Source organism: Chenopodium album, chromosome 13 (genome assembly GCF_948465745.1).
Source record: "Chenopodium album chromosome 13, dcCheAlbu1.1, whole genome shotgun sequence".
NCBI lineage: Eukaryota > Viridiplantae > Streptophyta > Magnoliopsida > Caryophyllales > Amaranthaceae > Chenopodium > Chenopodium album.
Genome location: NC_137846.1, coordinates 26,161,902 through 26,179,953, shown reverse-complemented (window position 1 = coordinate 26,179,953; position 18,052 = coordinate 26,161,902). Strand labels below are relative to the sequence as shown.

Sequence of the window (18,052 nt, the reverse complement as noted above, 5' to 3'; positions counted from 1 at the left end):
TGGTCGAGTGTTTATAAATTAAGTTTGGCTCTAGGGAGAGGTAGATAACTACCTACATTTTCCTCTTGTCAAAATTGGCGCCGTTGCCGGTGAATGATATTGGTGCTTTGTTATAGTTGTTGAGTCTATTTCTCCTTTAATTGAAAATACAAAAGATTTTCTTTCAGGCTACATTTGTAGCCCCTAACCATTTCTTTTGAGATTTTATGCATAGAGCACGTGGTCATTCACTAGTGCCATTTGATCCGAAAATTGAGAGAACTATTGCAAGGTTGAGGGGTGCTAGACGATCTTTGAGACCTAGCATTTCAAGTGAAGAAGAACCACAACAAGAAGAACAAGCAAGAATGGGAGAAAATCCAAAGGTGGCGTTGAAAGAATTGGGGATTCCCGGTGCATATAGATTTGAGAGTGGGATTGCTCCACCTACAACACCGGCAAATGACTTTGAAATAAGGCCGGCAATGATCACTTTGATATAGAGGCGACAATTTAGTGGGGCCAAGCATGAAAGCCCGCTAAACCATCTTAAGGAGTTCGAAAAATATTGCAATACTATCAAGGTGAACGGAATTTCTCAAGAATTCATTCACCTCAAGCTCTTTCCCTTTTCTCTCATAGGGCGTGCTTTGGAATGGCTAGATAAGGAGGTTAAGACGAATTCTCTAAGGACATGGGACGAGGTTAACAAAGAATTTCTATTCCGTTTCTATCCTCAAAAGAAAACGGCGGAGGCTAGAGTTTTGATTCAAGGTTTCAAACAAAAGCCAAGTGAGAGCCTCTATGAAGCATGGGAGAGATACAAAGAGTATCAAAGAGAATCTCCTCATCACGGAATTCCAACCTATCAAATCATTCAAATCTTCTATGGAGGCCTTAGCCCTCAAGGAAAATCATGTTTAGATGGAGGAGTCGGAGGTCCTATCATGAACAAAACGGAAGAGGAAGTGGTGGACATAATTGAAGACGTAGTGAGGTATTATAGAGATTGGCAAGATGGAGAAAGAGAGTCAACTAGCAAGAGTAGCTCTTCGGTGTACTCGGTTGATCATCTAAATGCAATCAACAATCTATTCTCACAAATGACAAACTTAGGGAAGGAGATGTCCGCTATCAAGGCAAAGTTGGAAAGTGCTACCTACCAAGTTTCAAGTCTTCCCTCCCAATCTAAGGGGAGAGGTATGTCTTCTAATTCTCAACGCCCTCCTTCTTCTAATAACATGCCTAGTGGATGCTTGTTTTGTGATGATTGTGGGTCGTATGATCATGATGTTTCTAGTTGCCCTCATGCATGTATGGATGTTTGTGATGATCAAGATTGACATGTGAATGAGCATGTGAACTATGTGTCAAATAATCATGATTCTAGGTTTGAGAATCAAAGAGGTCAATGGAATAGGAATTACAACAATCATGGCAATTTTGACAACTATAACCAAGGTTGTGGTTATAGGAACCAAGGTTCTCGAGGTAACTGTAATAATCAAGGTTATAGTAGCCAAAATCAAAACCAAAATTATGGTAATCGAAACCAAGGTTATGGGAATCATAATCAAGGTAGTGGTAACCATAATCAAGGTTATGGTCAAAATCAAAATAGGGGTAATTGGAACAATCAAGGTAGAGGCAATTTTCAAAACAATGCTCAAAGAGGACCTCCACCCGGATTTGCTCCAAAGGCCCAAAATGATAATTCCTATGTTCAATCCTCTTCTTCTTCTCATAGAACAAATTTGGAAGAAATCATTGAAAATCAAACAAAGTTGTTGAACACTTACATGATCGTAAGTGATAAGAAATTTAATGAAATGATGACTCATAATAAGATGCTTGAAAACCAAATTTCTCAACTTGCTAATTCTTTGAAATATAATGCTAGTCCTTCTTCTTTACCTTCCCAAGGCCTAGATCCCAAGAGACCGGTCAATGCTATTGTCACAAGGAGTGGTAAGGTTCTTGAGGAGAGTTTGCCTAGGAAGAGTGAGACCAAAGAGGGCACAAAAGAGGTTTTGGTTGAAGATGAGAGAGATGGTGCATCTTTGAGTGAGGTTGAGATTGAGAAGCCTAGTGAGATGAGAGTGGAGAAAGAAATTGTGAAACCCAAGCTTCCTTATCCACAAAAATTCATACGACACAAGTTAGATGAACAATTTGGAAGATTCATTAACATGCTCAAGCAACTTCACCTTTCTCTACCATTTACCGAAGTTGTCACCCAAATGCCCCACTACGCAAAATTCCTCAAAGACATTTTGAGTGGTAGGAGGACTTGTGATGGTGTAGAGACGGTGAACTTGACCGAGAATTGTAGTGAAATCATAATGAACAAGATGCCACCTAAGCTAAAAGACCTCGGAAACTTTTTCATCCCTTGTGCCATTTATAAAATGCAAATTGAGAATGCCTTGTGTGACCTAGGAGCTAGTGTTAGCCTTATGCCATATTCGGTGTACCAAAGACTTGATCTAGGGGAACTCTTACCTACTCACATCACTTTGCAATTGGCCGATAGGTCAATTAAGTTTCCTAAGGGTAAGGTAGAGGATGTTCTTTGAGGGTTGGGAAATTTGTTATTCCGGTAGATTTTGTGGTGCTTGAGATGGACGGAGATGCTAATATTCCTATCATTCTAGGGAGACCATTCCTTGCTACTTCAGGTACTTTGATAGATGTGAAAAGTGCTAAAATTTCACTCAAAGTAGGGGATGAGGTGATAGAATTTGACTTGAATAATAGCATGAAGTATCCAAGTTCTTCTTTAGAAAATTGCATGTTGATTGATTCTCTCGATCATGTTGTGTCTTCTATGCATGAGCAATTGCTCACTTCTAACTATGCTCTTGAGAATGTTTTTTGAATAAGGAAAAGATAGGTACTCCTAGTAAGGAGATGGCTTTGTATGAAGATGTGCTCAATGGAAGCTTTGAGGATGTTGAAGAGCAAATGTGTTTGAGCATTTCTAGCCAAGAAGCGTTGCAAGTGGCAACATCGAAGGAAGGTAAAGGTGTTCCAATGGTTGAGCTCAAACCTCTTCTATCACACCTTAGGTATGAATTTTTGGGACCCAACTCCATTTTTCCCTTGATTGTTAGCTCTTCTTTGAGTGAGCATCAAGCTCAAAGGTTGTGTGGTGTTTTGAGAAAGCACTGAAGTGCTTTGGGTTATACCATTGATGACCTCAAAGGTATAAGCCCCGCTTTATGTACACATCACATAACTCTTGAGGAGGGTGCTTTACCTTCTATTGAGAGACAACGAAAGCTACACCCCCAAATGGGAGAGGTAGTGAAGAAGGAGATCACCAAAATTTTGGATGCGGGAATCATATTCCCCATTTCTAGTTCTAGGTGGGTCTCTCCCGTTCACGTTGTCCCAAAAAAGGGAGGTATGACCGTCGTTGAGAATGAGAAAGGTGAGCTCATTCCGACGAGGATGGTCACGGGATGGAGGATGTGGATAGACTATAGACGTCTAAACACATCTACAAAGAAAGATCATTTCCCCCTTCCTTTTATTGATCAAATGCTTGAGAGACTAACAAGGCACAAGTTCTATTGTTTTCTCGATGGTTATTCGGGATTTTTCCAAATCCCTATCCACCCGGATGACCAAGAGAAAACAACCTTCACTTGTCCATATGGTACATTTGCTTATAGGAGAATGCCGTTCGGCCTTTACAATGCTCCTGTGACAGTTCAAAGATGCATGATGAGTATATTTGGAGATATGTTGGAAGAGGAGATGGAGGTTTTTATGGATGAATTCTCCGTAGGAGGTGTTTCATTTGAGGCATGCCTTGAAAACCTTGAAAAATGTCTTGCAAGGTGTGAAAAGGTGAACTTGGTCTTGAATTGGGAGAAATGTCAATTCATGGTGGAGGAAGGCATAGTCCTTGGCCATAAGATCTCTCACAAGGGAATAGAGGTGGATAAAGCTAAAATTGAAGTCATTGAAAAGCTTCCACCTCCGGTGAATGTAAAGGGAGTGAGATCTTTCTTTGGGAATGCCGGGTTTTATAGAAGATTCATCAAGGATTTCTCGCTCATTTTAAAGCCCCTCAATGATCTTCTTCAAAAAGATGCCGAGTTTGTATTTGATGATAAGTGTTTGGAGGCATTCAATAAGTTAAAGAAAGCTCTAATCTCTACTCCTATTGTTCAAGCTCCAAGGTGGGATTTACCATTTGAGTTGATGTGTGATGTAAGTGATTCGGCAATAGGAGGTTTCTTGGGTCAAAGAGTGGACAAGAAACTTCATGTGATGTATTATATGTCCAAGACTCTAAATAGAGCTCAACGGAAGTACACTACAACGGAGAAGGGATTCTTGGCTATAGTTCATGCTTTTGAGAAGTTCTCGTTATCTATAGGGTTCCAAAACCATTGTCTTCACGGATCATGCGGCTCTCAAGTATCTTTTTTCCAAGAAGAGTCCAAGCCAAGGTTGATCCGGTGGGTTCTAAAGCTCCATACCTTTGACATTGAGATTAGGAATAAAAGAGGAGCGGAAAATGTTGTGGCGGATCATCTTTCTCTTTAGAAGATTCACAAACTCATGATGATGGTTCTCCAATTGAGGATAGGATGCTTGATGATTTCTTGTATGCTATTGAAGCAAAGGAGCTCCCATGGTTTGCCGATTTAGTGAACTTTCTTGCATGTGGGGAGTTTCCTCCTTCCTTTTCTAAGGACCAAAGAAAGAAGCTCAAGAAAGAGGCAAGGCATTATGTGTGGGATGATCCCATCTTATACAAGCGAGGGATCGATGGCTTACTTAGACGTTGTGTGCCAAACGAAGAGGTGCCTAGTGTTTTGAAAATGTGCCATTCGGATCCAAGCGGGGGCCATATGGGTGTCTCTAAGACCGCCACTAAGGTTCTTCATTGCAGTCTATGGTGGCCACATCTCTTTAAGGACTCATGGGGCTTTGTAAAGACATGCGACCTATGTCAAAGAGTTGAGAACATCTCTAGGAGAAATGAAATGCCTCAACAACCCATACTTGAGTTGGAGGTGTTTGATGTGTGGGGTATTGATTTTATGGGGCAATTTCCCTCATCTTTCGGAAATCAATATATCCTTATAGCGGTCGACTATGTGTCTAAGTGGGTCGAGGCCATTGCCTCCCCAACTAACGACCACAAGGTAGTTATGAAGTTGTTTAAGAAGATAATCTTTCCAAGATTTGGGGTACCAAAGGCGGTGATAAGCGACAACGGTTCTCATTTTATTCACCATGCCTTTTAAAAGATGTTGAGGAAGCATGGAGTCCATCAAAGATTCGGCCTCCCATATCATCCCCAATCGAGCGGTCAAGTGGAAGTCTCTTATCGTCAAATCAAGCTATCCTTGAAAAGACAATTTCGAGGAATCGAAAGGATTGGTCGGAAAAGTTGGATGATGCTCTTTGGGCTTATCGAACGGCTTTCAAGACCCCCATAGGTACCACTCTATACCGCCTAGTCTATGGCAAGTCATGCCATCTCCCGGTTGAAATTGAACACCGTGCTTTGTGGGCAATCAAGAAGATAAATTTTGACTTGGCAAGTGCGGGGGAGAAAAGGTGGTTAGATCTTCATGAGCTAGAGGAGCTTCGGTTTGATGCTTATGATTGTGCTAGTGTGTACAAAGCTCGTTCCAAGGAAACACATGACAAGCTTATTGAGAAGAAAAAATTTTGTGTTGGCGATAAGGTTCTTCTCTACAATTCAAAAATGAAGTTGTTTCCCGGAAAGCTCATGTCAAGATGGAGCGGTCCCTATTTGGTCAAGAATGTTTTTCCAAGTGGTGTTGTAGAGGTCTCAATGATGGATCTTCTCCGTTTAAGGTCAATGGCCATCGTCTCAAGAAGTATTTCGACGGTGCTTTTGTTGGCCTTGTTCACTCATTGCTTTTCCGACAACCACCTTAATTGGTGGAGGACGTCGAGCTATGACGTTAAACAAGCGCTACCCGGGAGGCAACCCGGTTTTCTAACCTTTTTCGTTTGATTTTACGATTTTCTATATTTCTTTTAACCTTGAGAATTTTTCTTATTTCTCTTTATTTTTGTTTGTTCTCTTGTTTTAGGTACGATGAGATTGGATCGAAGAAAATTTCCAACAATTTTGGTGTTACTTCAAGATTTCATGAGGTTTGGTTAAGCTTAGGTGAAGGAGTTCGTTAGGGTAATATGTTATCGTGTTTGCATTTTCATTGATTTTTATTTTCACGATCGAGTAAATTTTGGATTATTTTTTGTGAAATTTTTGAGTACTTAATCATGACACTCGATATCGCCGGTGAGAATGCAAACACGAAAGCATATTTAAGGGTATTTTCCCTAGCCTTTTGCTAAATTCTTGCTGGATTTTTAAACACAATTTGATCACCCTATGGTGCGCACGCACCCCCTCCCGCACGCATGCACCATAGGGGTCAGCAAATTTTAGCATTTGGACGAAGAAAAATAGCCCTCCCCGAGTTACATGTGGTGCACACGCACCAGGCCCTGCGCGCACGCACCACAGGGGTCAGGGGTTTCAAGGCAAAAACTCCCCCTGGCATTCTCCAGCTGGTGCGCACGCACCAGCCGCAGCAGCCTGGTGCGTTCAACGCCCCCTTTTAACCCCAAAAATGCACCCTTATATCTCCATTCTCTCTCCCCGAATCCTCCTTCATCCCTATTACCCCTTTTTCTCTTTTCAACCCCTTCAATATCTTTGAAAATCAAGAAACTTTATCCTTTTTCATTTCAATTCATCACATATTACATTAATCTCACCTCAAATGTTTCAAGAACAAAGCAAAAAAAAAAAAAAAAAAAAATTTGAAATTTTCGTTTCTATTTTCGAATATTTGGGGCTAATTCAAATTATTGAGGATTTGTTTTGGTGCTTGAATCTTGTCTTTGGGTGTTTTATTTGCTCTTTAATCTTCATTTTGGGCAATTTACAAGTAATTCAAGGCTTCATTGAGGTATAATTTCTTATTTTCTAGTCATCTTCTTCCTCATTGTTCAAGCTTGAAACCCTTGTTTTTGCTTTCATGGTAGAACTCCATTGTTGGTTCTTTTAGCTTGTAATTTGTGTTGAATGATGTTATTGGATGTCAAATTGAAGATTTTTCATGATGAATTTGTATACCTTGCTTGATTCCTTGATTCACCATTGTTGGTCATTTTCTCTCTCTTGGGTATTCTTTGTGATGGTTTTATTGCTTTTATAATTCAATGTTTGAGATTATTTTGCTCAATTTGATTCATGATTTGGTCTTTTATGTTCAATTTTGCCTTTAATTCATGCCTACTTGCTTCAAATTCATGATTCTATATTAATGGCATTGTTCATATGTAGCCATCTCTTGTTTCTATTTTGAGATATTTGCATCTTTGCTTGATTCTTGAGCAATTACTTATGCTTATTATTGAAATATGACAAATGTAAAGATTTGCTCATGAGTTGTTTTCCTTCTTGTAGATGGCTCCAATCTGTCACAAGAAGCGGGCAAGATCAAGTTCAAACAAACTTAGGCATGTTGTTCCACCTCCACCCGAGGTAGAAGAGACATACGACATTGAATTTTCTAAAGAATCACATTGGGATCGTTTCAAGCGTCTACCCAAGCGGAAGCTAAGACCAACAAGATTCTACGATCAAGCAACAACCAAGTTTCTCGGCATAGATGAGGACGTTCGGCTTCTTGCAAAGGGCCTTGATCTTTTAGAGTTCTTGGATTTGAGCGCCCCTACTTATGCTAGAGTGACCTATGAATTTCTTTTTTCTCTTGAAGTAGTCTGAGAACCGGGTGACGATTCCTCAAGGATTTTGACTTTCCAACTTTTCAATCATGATCACTCATTGACGGATTCTCAACTATGTTCGTACTTCAAGTTTCCATGGGCCGAGGACGCGGATCATTGTATCTATCCGGCGCATAGTAGAATGGCAAATGACCATGGATATAATGAGCAACGTTGGTGGAGAAGTATCTCGGAGGAAGGAAAGTATGAGCCTCAAAATTCCAAGACCGCTTCCATGATTCATCCGGCTATGCGGTATTTCAACCGTCTCCTCACTTACGCTCTTTGCTCCAAGGACTCTTTGGGAGCTATCTCCCGAGAAGAGCTTTGTTGGTTGTGGATAGCCGACCAAAACGACTTTGAGATTGACCTAGTGGATTTCACGAAGCATTTGATCAATCGATTTTTGGATATCCGTGATGGAGTTAGCCTATCGGGGAGCATCCAATTGGGAGGGATGATTTCTATCCTAGCTCTTTGCATCAATGACGACTATAAGACTTTGTTAAATGAGCTTCCCCCAATTATCGATCCTCGAAAGAAATCTTCTTCTCATTTCCTCAACATCTCCACCCTTGTGAACCAAAAGTTTCTCGATCGTACTAGAAAGGATGATGTTTTCATTTGAAAATTTTCCCGGATTAAAGAATGGTTCTTAATCCCATGCAAAGAGGCAACTACCCTACCGAAAGAGAAAGATTCCTTGTCTTGGAGGCCTCCGGTACGAGATATTGATCCTTCTATTCGACGAAGGATGAATCATACAAGAGGCCGCTCAACCAATGCTTTCTCATCGAATGTTCAAACTATTTCCACGGTTGAACCGGAAGGTACGCCTATTCCTTCCCCCTCTCCTACTCCTTCTACTTTTGATTTGTCAACCATTCATTCTAGGCTTGATTCTATTACTAATGTGTTATATTCTATGCCTTCTATGCAAATCCCTAATCTTGGTTATGACTATCATACAAATCAATTATACGATTTACATGTTCGGAGGGGGGAGATCGAGCACTATGTGAATTACCCGTATCTCCCGGTCCAACAAGGACCTATCCCTCAATGGGAGCCTTTTGATCCTACCGTTGGTCCTCGGCCTTGCTACCCTTATTGGGAGGGTCCTCATGTTCACCCTAGTTCTATCATAGGCACCACCCCGGCCACTTACGACTATCGGCGGCCTGGTGGTTGTGATTATACATATGATCCGGCCAATCCTTCGCCCTTTCCGGACCCCGAGACTTTTGGAAGGTGGGGTAGGTCGGGTGAGCCGGTCTTAGATGATTGGTCTCATTATTTTGAGGTTGATAGAGCTAGGAGGGAAGGTAGGTTAAGGGGTAAGGCTCCCATAGACGTGAGCGAGATGGCTAGCTCTAGTCATATGATGGAGACCGGTGAGGGGAGTTCTCATTCTACCCCTTACCATAGTGCGGAGTGATACTACCATGCTACCCCCCTTCTTATGTGCTTTATATGATGTTTCTCTGTTGCCTATATGTCTTTAGGTTTAGAGTTAGGGGGGTAGTCTAGTTTAAGCTTGAGGGTGCTTTATGTCATTTGTTTCTGTGCTTCACCGTTTCTCCCCTTGTTTTTGTAGTTCATTCCTGGTCTTTTATACTTCTGGTATTGATCTCTTTGTCTTTTGGTTTTATGATGATGATGTTGTATTTCTGCTGATTTCTCTGCCCGGTTATTGTTTTTTTGTTGCTTGTTTCGCTGATCGCTGTCCGCTAAGTTTCTCTGTGTCCCTGTTAAGATGATTCCTGATGATGACTGTCTGATATCTTGTCTCCTGATACTGCTTTAGTCTGATGATTCTGATTCTTGTTGCTATTATTACTTGCTTTTTCTTTATTTTCATGCATTTTATTTTCTCTTTTCTTCTTTTCTTTTGTATTGAAGTTACTAACAATTTTCTTTGTATATAGTTTTTTATTTCTCACCTTGCTCTATTGCTTATGCTTTGGATTTCTACGATTCATAAAGGTGCTCTTTCACCTTTTTAATGAACCATAGCTTTGGCGCCTGGTGAGATCTTTCTTTTTCCCTTCTTTTTCTTTTCTTGGTTGCTTAGTCTAGTATTAGTTCTAGGAGAAGTTGAATGGTTCGAGGTTGTTTGCTTTTTAACACCCTAGTGTGTTTGGGAACATTGGCATTGTGGCCGAATGTTCACTTGTTTGTTGATTGGGATTTATATGTGTTAGCATTACTTCCTTATTACTTTCTACTTCTCCTTTACTTTTCTATTTTTCATTTCATTTCCCTTTTCTTATTTTTCCTTTTCTTTTGGTTTTCTTCTTCCTTCATGTTTTCCTTTTCTCTTTTTCTTATTCTTTTGTTTTCTTTTTATCCCTTGTTCTCTTTATTTTGTTTTTAGTCCTTTTCTTTTCTTTCCTTTGATTTATAAATTAGCATAATCATTGAGCTTGCATGTGGAACCTATATCCCTTAGCATATTGAATTCTTCGATTTGTCTAGCTTTTTGACATCTTAGTTACCAACCACAACCATTTATATTCTTCGAATTACCTTGACATAGGCTATAGCATCGTTCCTACTCATTCCTTTGGGTTCGACCCTTGACTTACCATATACTTGTATTAGGTTGGTCGAGTGTTTACAAATTAAGTTTGGCTCTAGGGAGAGGTAGATAATGACCTACATTTTCCTCTTGTCAATCTCGTTAGCTTGCTTACTAGTGAAAAATCCGACAAATCAATTACCTTTACTAGTGATGATTTGTCCTCAAAAAACACTACCCACAACAATGCATTATACCTAACTGTGGGGTGCAAGGGATACAATATCCCTCTTACTTTAGTTGACAATGGGTCTGCCGTAAATGTATGCCCATTATGAAATGCGAAATATTTAGGCCTTAATCCAGAAAAAGACTTTCAATCAACAACACAAAGCATTATGGCCTATGACAATTCAAGGAGATCGGTGTGTGGGACTGTTAAGCTACCAATTACCACAGGCCCAATACAAAAGGTGGTTAAATTCCATGTCATGGACATTAAACCTACATTCAAACTTCTTCTTGGACGTCCATGGATACATGAGCTTGGAGCAATACCATCCTCGTTCCATCAAATGATTAGGTTGAACTATCAAGGTCTTCCTATGACTATACATGCTTCTCCTCTTAAAATAGCAATAAATGATCAATCACTTCTTGAAATAAACCATGATAATCATGAAGAGGACATGTGGGGATTCGCCCTGGAGGCAATTTGCACACTAGAAATGGAGGAAATCCTTGAAGAACCATTCAAGCTTGATCCATATTCCACCCTAATAGTAAACATCATCTTGTTCAAGAGTAGTTACTTTCCTGGGATGCCTTTGGGAATAGGAATAAAGAAATCTCTTTTACTTCCTATCCCAAAGAAAAGCTTCTCTTTTGGATTGTGATATAAGCCAACCAAAGAAGAAATCGAGTCTCACGATGCTAAGATCAAAGCACGTAGAGACAATCATAAGAAAGGGATAATCTCTTTACTCCCATCCTACAATCAAACACTTAATGGACAATTCGTTAGGGAGGGAGAAGATTACCCATGTTATGACTTTCCACAACCACTAGTTCTAGAATGTATCAAGAAGCCTGGATTTGAAATATTCCACGATTGCTACTTCTTGAATAACGATTTCGAAATCGTTCAATCAAAACACCCAACTCCAGGGTGCTATGATAGGCAAGCATTTAACTTGCTATTTGGACTAGAGCAAAACCATGTTGCTACGATGACTAATCAAAATGCCATCAAAGATGAAGCTTTTGACCCAACCTCGCTGATCACCCCTCTCAACGAAACCTTAGAGCATGGATGGAGGAAGACTTTCAAGTGGATTAACCATAAAGGTGACAAGCTGGAGATCACCACAGGCGAAGGAGAAATGTTTGAAGAATCTAAGGATGAGTCTAGCTTAGATTTTAAGGAAGTTGAAAATTTAGGCCTTGTGGCCATTACTGAGTCTTTATTTTCTAGTTCTAAGGATGAGTGTAGACACCCAAATGTGTCTCCCCAAAACCAAACCCAGTGATGAATACCTTTCATTTCATTTGATTATCGAACGAAGTGAAAGTGTGGAAAGTCCAGTGATGAGGATGTTTTTATTAAAATATTTCTCTTTCTGCTTTCAAAGATATTTCTTTTCTTACTCTATTTATATAAAAATAGTCAGTCCAATTTGGTTTGATCTATGATAAGGGTCCAATAATAGTGTAGTTGGATTGGGCTTGAAAAGAGCTTTTTAATGATATATTATAAGCCCATTTCCGATGAATTATGAGGAAGTTATGTATTATATTAAATTAGGCCCAATGATTTTAAATGTGGCCCAATGATCTAGAGGTGGGCCTATTAATTATTATTCCTAAAGTAATTAGGATTGATTTTGATCTTCTAGGAATATCTAGAAGGTTCTCTTTAATTCAAATAAGATTAGGATTGATAATTATATTGTTAAAAAAAAGATGTTTTATTTTGAATAAAATATATTAAATCTGATTTTAAATCTTCTTGGACGAAGAATTACCTGTAACCGGTTTAAAAAGTGATTCCGCATGTAAAAGCGCATTGTACTTTTGAACCAGCTCGAGACGATAGAGTCGTCGCCTGGCGACGAGCTTGTCGCTTGGCGCTGACTCCTATCGTTGGCGACATGAGGTATTTTATTCCGAATATGATTTTCTTTGATCCCATGCTATTTTTTCTATAAACAGGGGTCGAATTTCCCTGTTTTCGATCATCTACAATTCACAATCATCTATTCTCTTCTCTCAAAAGCTAGAAGCTTTTTCTCTATATTCTTTTTCCAAACCTTCCCTTTTTACAAAATACAAAATTCCATATTCACAAGTTCTAGACACACCTAGCCAAGTTCAAAGTTGCCTTCGCCCTAGATGTGAAAGGTTGATAATTGATGAGGGTTTGGTCCCAAATCACTATTTCAATTATTTGATTTAATTGTTTTGATTTATTATTTTCCTTGAAGTTACTAACGTGTGTATTTTGTTATTAGAAAGAGATACGAGGCATCGAAGTAAGTACTTTAATTGCTTTATTGATATTTTAATATAGAAATCATGCTAAATTATTTGTTGATTCCTAGTATCATGTTAGGATGTTATATTAATTCCTAGTATCATGTTTGGGGTAATAACTAAAATTTCTAATATCATGTATGATGCTTCCTATTTCTTTCTTAATAGCATGTTAGTGTCATGTTAGAGCTTTAATCTTTAATGTTTAGTGACATGCTAGGGTTTGTTATTAATCCTGTTAGTATCATGCCTAGGATCTTGCTAATAATATTATTAAGCTTTATTGAGATTGAGATTATGATGATTGTTATTATTTTATGTTGCTTGATATTGCTATTGTTATTGCTTGATCACGCCTTTTATGCAGGTTTAAAGGGAATTTGTACTTGTAATCACGCTTAATAAGATGATTAATAATCTTGTTTAGGCTAATATGATTATAATTCAAGTGATCGCCAATAATAGATTTGTTTGTGCATTAAATTCAACCAACATAGATTAAACAGGTTTAGGGTTAATCTATTGATTGCATGTTAGTCAGAAAGCGCACGTGAATACGAGAAGAATAAAGTAGAGGCCTATTTTTAGGGCAGGTTCAATCTCTTTTAGGTTGGATTTTTACCTTCATCCCCGAACTTCCTGTCATGGTTCCAGACCTATTGGAGTTAACGATCTCCTGGATCGTTAAGGGGTGTAACCTTCACCCTGTGAACGGTTTATAAGTTCCTAAAATTTTTTGGCGACTCTTTTGCTCTAGCTTCCTTCCCTTTGGACGCCACCATGCTTAAGTGTTTGATAACAATGGGGCTCGAGTGTGAGATGCTTGAAATATTCCTTACAATGAGGATCCCAAAAAGGATTCTCCTCTTGATGTACTTTCTTTTGATTTCAATAATATGAGTTCTATTTCCGAGTATATGCCTTCTCTTGAAACTTTTGAATGCTATAATAATCAATCTATTGAAGATGATAACATTAACAAACTGGTTGAATTAATGAATGAACGAGAACAAAAGAATCCTGTAATTGAAGAAGCTGAAACAATCAATATAGGAACTAATGAAAACAAAAGGGAAGTTAAAATTGGCTTAACCATAAATCCGGAAAAGCGATCGATCCTCATATCGACGCTCAAAGAATTCGAAAACGTGTTCACTTGGTCATACAAGGATATGCCTGGAATAGATAGGGAAATTGTGGAACATACCATTCCCTTGAACCCTACCTCTAAACCAGTAAAACAAAAACTTCGACGAATGAAACCTGACGTCGTTTTGAAAATAAAAGAAGAAGTACAAAAGCAATTAGACGCAAGCTTAATTCGCGTATGTAATTACCTAGAATGGGTAGCAAACATCGACCCAGCCCCTAAAAAGGATGGACGATTTTGCATGTGTGTCGATTTTAGGGACCTCAACAAGGCTAGCTATAAAGACGATTTTCCTCTACCTCATATTGACATATTGGTAGATAATACAACTGAACATGCGATGTTATCCTTTATGGAGGGATACGCAGTTAACAACCAAATTCTAATGGCAAAAGAAGATGAAGAAAAGACATGCTTTATCACCCCTTGAGGTACGTATTGCTATACAGTCATGCCATTTGGTTTTTAAAAATGCAGGATGTAATACCCCATCCTTATCAACGAAAAGATGCCAGCGGAAATAACATCAGGACGGAATGCCACTTAAGAAACAAAAAAAAGAGTTTTACAAAGAAAGACCTAACTTGAGTGTTTCATAACAAAATAGACGATATTAGGTTCAAACATGGCCTATAAAGTCTTATTACACTCAAAACATCATACGGGATACATCAAAAGTCTTTTTAGTAAACCACCTCCATCAAACCAAACCAAAAACTAGTTTAGAGAAATACTATAACATAGAAGGACTGTCTAACATCGTCCTCATAAAAGTCTATGATAGCCAACACAAGGGGGTAGGTCCTAAAGCCAATCCTCACTGACCCGGCCCAAATGGTGATAATCCTACAATCACTCGGCATTTGTAACAACAACAAAAATTCCACAATCAGTGGGGAGTAACTAGCAGTTCTCCCTAAAACAAAGAATCACAAAGTATACATGAAAGACTACGCCATTAGAATGCAACCAAGAAACAAGGCAATTCATAACATAACAATTTAACTTTCTAAGAGAAATAACATGAATTAATATTTAAGACTCATAGTTTAAAATAGCCCAAGTCATAGAAATAAAATTTAAAGTGATTGTTCAAACAAATATGAATTAAAGTAGAAATGAACGCTAGTGGATCCCGCAGCCCACTTCTTAAGGTTTGTCAGGGCAAACCTCCAGACGATCCCGCAACCGTCTGTGTCTAAGAATGGACAAAATCCCGGTTTTCCTACTCGGATTCCGCAACCCAAGTAGTTTCGGACGACAACAATTAACCCAGGTGATACTACTTGAATCCCACAGCCCAAGTAGTTGGCATGTTCTAACCATTGAATCCCGCAGCTCAATGGCTTCTAACACTCAATTATTTAAGAACATTTAAAATAAAATACTTTACTCAAAAACCATCCAAAAATAGTAGAGAAGCCAAAAAGGCCTTACACTCATGCTCATCAATAAAAACAGTAACAATCATTAATAGGTGATACTATTTCTAAAACCACACCAAGTCATCCGACACATAAATCTTAAAAATACTAACAATGTAAACATAATTGATCAGGATATTCCACTCAATAACATACAAGTTTATAGAATTGCAATATCATGCCTTTAGTTAGCTAATCACCCTACATCAATATTTCACAGTACATTAGAAATATATATCCACTAATATTTAACTGAAAAGCTAAATTAATTCGATTGTTCCGGCCATCAGACATAAAATCATTAACAAGTTTATATCAATGGAGTCTAATCAATCATTATGCACGCATAGTAATCTCCAATACCAAAATTTAACTAATTATTATTAAACTATTTATCATATGAGAAATATTTCCTTCCTAACCTCCATAATCATCTTATGATTCTACTAGAAACAAATCATACGAATGGCAGTGACATTTCAATTCCTTACTTACCTAGAATCTAAAATCCTGACAAAATTAAGAGAAGTATGTTTCATGCATTCCACTAACATAATTTGCCTAATAATTAGTTATACGTGGCTAGAAATTAGGACTAGGCTACATATTAGACTATCAACTTGGCATGATAATAGGTGAGGAGAGTCAAGTACATAAACATCTGAGTTTACAAATTAATCATTCATTCTCACGCAAACCCATTATACGAAACCAACTAAACCATCACATATATAATTAACATACTACCATATTTTATAGATGAAGTAAGAAGTTGAATGGAGGGAACTTGGACAGTTTACAAGAATAGGAAGTGAATTGAAAATTAATACGGTAATTAGTGAAATAAAGTGGGGGTTAAGACATCAAAGGTCATACACAAACTAATAATTATCTCCTAAACTCTTCACATTATCAAATGCTCATCCATCAAGTGCACGTACAACTTGGCTTTAAAAAAATGAGAGTTGGTCCAAAAATGGAAATGATAAGACAACAATGAACGTCAAATAACATACTAGTCATGCACCAATAAATCGCATAAAAATATAAAATTATCCATAACTAATACTAATATAGACTAACAAGATATGATAAAATATATACGTATATTAATTTTAGAAAATAAGTTACTAGGGACGTTGCTAGTGAAGGATATCAGCTCAAAAATACGGGGTATTACACAAGAGCTATGTACCAAAGAACGGTTACGACTCTCTTGCATGATATATGATGCATAAAGAAATAGAAGTATATATGGATGACATGATCGTGAAGTCCAAAGATAGAATGGGACACATAAAAGCATTACGCAAATTCTTCACTCGCATAAAAGAATATAAAATGCGATTGAATCCACAAAAATGCGCCTTCGGAGTGACTTCCGGCAAGTTACTCGAATACGTAGTTAACACACGTGGTATTTAGATCAATCCCTCTAAAATAAAGGCAATTGTTGATATGCCTCCCCCTCAAACAAAAAAAGAAATTTGGGGGTTCTTTAGCAAACTACAATACATTAGTCGATTTATTAATAAGTTGACGATGACTTGTGAGCCAATATTTAAAAAATTTAAAAAAGAAGAAAAACATGAATGGGACGATCAATGCCAAGAGGCCTTTGAGAAAATCAAAGATTATCTCAAAAGTCCACCTGTTTTCGCACCACCACCCAAACTAGCTCTTAGGCTATACATCACCGTTACAGATACAGCCACAGGAGCCATGTTAGCACAAGAGGTAGAAAAAGTAGAGCTTGCAATATATTATATAAGCAAAAAATTCATCCAATATGAAACAAAATATAGCACCTTGGAAAAAACAAGTTTAGCATTAGTGTGGGCAACTAAAAACTTACGACATTATATGCTACCACACACCACTCATGTGATTTCACAACAAAATCCGATAAAGTATTTGTTTGAACAACCACCCATACAAGGAAGAATATCCAAATGGTTAGTAATGTTAGCCGAATTCGAACTAAAATATATTCTTGAAAAATCAATAAAAGGAAAAGTAATATCCGATTTTCTGGCTCAACATCCTATTCAACACAAGTCATGCAGAAACTACTCATCTTCCGGATGAAGAGATTCTCATGACACAAGATGACAAGCTGGTAATGTACTTTGACGGTGTATCCAATCAAAAAGGATGTGGTGTGGGAGTGTTACTCATAAGTCCAGAGAGAGCACATACTCCAAACTCTGTCAAACTAGACTTTGAGGTTACTAATAATGCCACAGAATGTGAAGCGTGCATTATTGGACTAGAAGCAGCAGCTAGCATAGGTGTGCAAAAATTAGAGGTATATAGAGACTGCAGCTTGATAATAAATCATATACTTAAATAACGGAAAATTAAGAACTCCACAATGATATTATACCAAGCACACCTACAACAACTCATCGAGCATTTTGATTATATTGATTTCAAATACCTCCTGTAGACACCCAAATGTGTCTCCCCAAAACCAAACCCAATGATGAATACCTTTCATGTCATTGGATTATCGAACAAAGTGAAAGTGTGAAAAGACTAGTGATGAGGATGTTTTTTATCAAAATATATCTCTTTCTGTTTTTGAAAATATTTCTTTTTATACTCTATTTAAAAAAAAAAGTCAGTCCAATTTAGTTTGGTCCA

General features: G+C 38.1%; 1 non-coding gene across 1 annotated transcript; it reads right to left on the bottom strand.

The window, feature by feature from the left end:
* Positions 1 to 732: 732 nt before the first annotated feature.
* Positions 733 to 838, bottom strand: LOC145577310 (small nucleolar RNA R71). The gene has a single exon (XR_014098756.1). It is a non-coding gene; the product is annotated as a small nucleolar RNA R71 (small nucleolar RNA).
* Positions 839 to 18,052: the final 17,214 nt, after the last annotated feature.